Below are 3993 nucleotides of genomic sequence, written 5' to 3'. Positions count from 1 at the left end.
ACATGCTCTCACACCTTGACTGGCCACATTCTCGCAGCTGGTCCTCAGAGTCCCACTGTTCGGATCACACAGCCCCCAGTGTGAGCCCAGAGATGAGAAAGAGGAAGAAAATATCTTCTTACAACAATGATAATAATCCCCAATCTCTGCTCACCCTGGAGGCTTATTTTGAAAATCACAGTGATTTAACTTGTTAGCAGTTTAATTCACTTTTAAAAGATTAACCAGACTAATTATTCATCAGATTTCACCATCTTTGTCAGCCTCAATAAGGATCTTTTGTTACGATGATTAATGTGTTTTAATTGTACCTTCTCTCAGAGCAATAATTCGATCGCACAGTATTTGCCGAATCTATGGAAATCTTGGAAATGCTTTGACAGCTGAGCTATTCTTGGGAAATGAAAGTAAAGGAATATATGTAACTAACAAAAAGTGTTTTATAGCATATCATTAATATGGATTTTTTTTCCTCCCTGACAGACCTTGCTCTACTTCAGTCCATGAAGCCACTTGCGGTACAATTTGCCATCTAGGAACATCAGGGGGCGCAGATCAATTAATACAGGTGACTAGACCTTCTCCAGGTGATGTCCTTAAACCTATGCTAGTCATAGTAATAACCGTAGCGAATATACCCAGGTCACAGGGAAAGTTAATCAACCAGCCAGTATCCATAAGTTATCGTCCAACTAAGACACTGGATCCTGTGTGGACCATTTTATTTTCTACCCAATGCTTGATCTTCATTCATTTAACATCAAAAAGGTGTGTGTAGAACCTGGTAAAGAGATGAATGATATGTGTCCAATACAATTTCAAGCTTAAAATGTGGCTTAATATTATTATTTTTTAAGCCACAAGTGATTCTAAAAGCTTTGGAGTCAAACAGATCTTGAGTTTATTCATGGCTCTACCACTTATTAGTTAGGAGATCTTGAGGGAAATTCGCAGTGCCTAGCCTCCCTGGGCCTCAGTTTCCTCATCTCTAAAATAGGTATAATAATATCCACCTTATAATGAGGATTAAAATGAGGCATTGCATGTAAGACCCAATACACCGCCTGGACTGTAGTAAGCATTCAATAAATTATTTTTAAAAAAGCTATAGGCCTCTATAATTTAAGAAAATCATATGTACAAGGGCATTTCTGATGATCACAATAACCCCGAGACAAGTAGGAAAGGTGTGCTACTGTTGTTTTTAGTTCTTTGTTTTCAGACGGGAAAACTGGGCACAGAGAGACGTGGTATCCTTGGTAAACACATCAGGTGTGTTCAGCTAACTACTCAGTCGAGCACAAGTGTGCTCTGAAACCCACAGACGCTCATTTTCATTCCAGTGCTTTTTCAGCGGCACCAAGGGCTCTGAATGAGTGGTGGAGAACAGAATAAGCAATTCATTATTTGTTGACAAACATTAGCCCTGCTCTTGTGATTACATGTATCAATAACAGCTAACAAAACCAGACAGAACCTCATTTAATTCATACGGCAAGCCTAGGAGGTAAATATCACTATTACCCCCATTTTATAGCTGAAGACACTGAGGCTTAGAGATATTAGATAACTTGCTTTGACAAATTCAAACCCAGGTCTGTCTGACTCTTGTGTCTGTGTTTTAACTATACGCTATTCCACCTCCTGTCAGTCCCACTTAACAAAATGCTGGTTTTTTGGTTTTTGGGTTCTTTTGAAACAGGGTTTCACTCTGGGTAGAGTACACTGGTGTCATCATAGCTCACTGCAACCTCAAACTCCTGGGCTCAAGCGATCATCCTGCTTCAGTCTCCCGAGCTGCTGGACCTATAGGTGTGCACCACCTCACTCGGCTAATTTTTTCTATTTTTGGTAAAGGCAGGGCCTCGCTCTTGCTCACATGGGTCTCCAACTCCTGACATCAGTGATCCTCCTGCCTCCACCTCCCGGAGTGCTAGGATTACAGGAGTGAGCCACTGTGCCTGACCCAAAATGCTGTTTTAAAAAGGCAGTGTTTTAAGTGAGACATATGAGGTTTAGATAGTAACCAATTACTATGTTTTAAAATACTGTCCTAGTGCTTCAGACACCATAACTCAAAATTTTCTTTAACTTCCAAACCAGAGGTTGGGAAACCTGCTGTCCCTTCACTTGGGCATCAGCATTTATGGTGAAAAAGGTTGATATGTTCAAACATTAGAAAGTAAATTCTTCCTTGGATATTCGTAGTACACATTTGCATAGTGAAGGCTCTGAGAAATGCTATGGTTAAAACGAATTATGTTAAGTTTGATTCCTCAATTTATTCAATCACAGAACCTTCTTTTTAGTTATAATCATTAAGAACCTATGGGAACCCATTTAGGTTCAGTTAAATAATCATGGCCAAATTTATTTAGCACTTAGTATATATCCCAGACTGTTCTCAGAACTCCACGTGTATTCATTCGCATTATAATAATCTTATGAGGCAGGTAATTTGTAGCATAATCTTATGAGATAGATATCTTTATGAAGCAACTGTCCCATGACCACAAACTGGTAAGTGGCAGAGCCAGACCTGAATTGAGGTTGTCTCTCTCCAAAGTCTGTGTCTCTCAGCTTCCCTGGAACAGCTGATTAGGACATACTCGAAGGTATGCTATGTTTTCTCCTAATTTAAATCTGGAATAAATATGTTACACCAAATTGCCATTTGATTACATTGACCCGACCAAGGGAAAAAAAACCTGGCAAAACCAATTCTCTGAATCAGATACTCAAAATGATCAAATTTGTCCAATCTTAGTAACTACAACTATAGTGTTGTTTAATTCTTAAACACTTTCATTTGTTCCAGTTATAGACATCTACTTATATTTTCTATCAGAAACAGAAGGAACATCCTCTTATCATCATCTCTCTTCCCAGGTAATGATCACTTTGATTTTCCTCCAGGCCAAATGGATCAAGATCAGACAGATAAGAATTCTCACTGGAAACCACCAGGTGATCACCCATCTGAAATAGGAAAGATATTTTCTCCAGCAAGGCAAAAGGCAGGAGAATTTTCCTTTCTTTTTTCTTCTTTGCTTTTCCCTTTCCTACTTTTCTTATTCTTTTTTTTTTTTTTTTTTTGAGACAGAGTCTCACTTTGTTGCCCGGGCTAGAGTGCCGTGGCATCAGCCTAGCTCACAGCAACCTCAAACTCCTGGGCACAAGCAATCCTTCTGCCTCAGCCTCCCGAGTAGCTGGGACTACATGCATGAGCCACCATGCCCGGCTAATTTTTTTTTCTATATATATTTTTAGCTGTCCAAATCATTTCTTTCTATTTTTAGTAGAGACGGGGTCTCACTCTTGCTCAGGCTGGTCTCAAACTCTTGACCTCGAGCGATTCTCCCACCTCGGCCTCCCAGAGTGCTAGGATTACAGGAGTGAGCCACCACACCCGGCCTTACTTTTCTTTTTTTCCCTTTTGTTTATTCAGTTTTAGGTGAAGTAGTGACTTGTGGGATGACCGAATTTGGTCCTCACGGATTTAACAGAAGATACCCTCACCTAGAAGAAAGACCAGGAGAAAAGGCAGCGGCCCAAAAGGTACAGAAACCCCAAGAAAGCTTTCAAGTATAATATTATTGTTGCCTTTTCTTTTGATCCTCTCTCCCTATAGAGTGGCTTTTTTTTTTTAAAGCATACTTTTCCAAGTTGTTACATTACTAAATTTGCACTGGTTTCTTTATCCTTGTCATCTAAAGACCACCTTGTCGGTGGACGGTGAACTTTTTCTTCATGCCAGGCCTGCTGTACTGTCTAATGTCACAAGTGTCTGCTCACATTAGCTCCCGGAGACTGCAGAGGATTCCGCATGGGGCCTTTCCAGCAAGTTGATTTGACAGAATGAGTCCCCGTGCTAGCTCATGGCACTTATCAGTTAGTCAGCCTTCCACAGGGACAGGAATTTAGAGTGCACCATATTCTGTTTCCAAATCAACTGCTGTCCCCTCAGGAAGCCATGTGTTGCATTATTAAAGG

The 3993-nt window shown here is 40.3% G+C and overlaps 1 long non-coding RNA gene across 1 annotated transcript; it reads left to right on the top strand.

The window, feature by feature from the left end:
- Positions 1 to 490: 490 nt before the first annotated feature.
- LOC138400145 (uncharacterized) lies at positions 491 to 3542 on the top strand. Its single transcript, XR_011236218.1, has 3 exons — positions 491 to 568; positions 2890 to 2967; positions 3449 to 3542. It is a non-coding gene; the product is annotated as an uncharacterized lncRNA (long non-coding RNA).
- The last annotated feature ends 451 nt before the right edge of the window (positions 3543 to 3993 follow it).

Source organism: Eulemur rufifrons, chromosome 19 (assembly GCF_041146395.1).
Source record: "Eulemur rufifrons isolate Redbay chromosome 19, OSU_ERuf_1, whole genome shotgun sequence".
In the NCBI taxonomy this organism is placed as follows: domain Eukaryota; kingdom Metazoa; phylum Chordata; class Mammalia; order Primates; family Lemuridae; genus Eulemur; species Eulemur rufifrons.
Note: the sequence above shows the minus strand (reverse complement) of the source record. Positions and strands in the feature narration are given on the sequence as shown.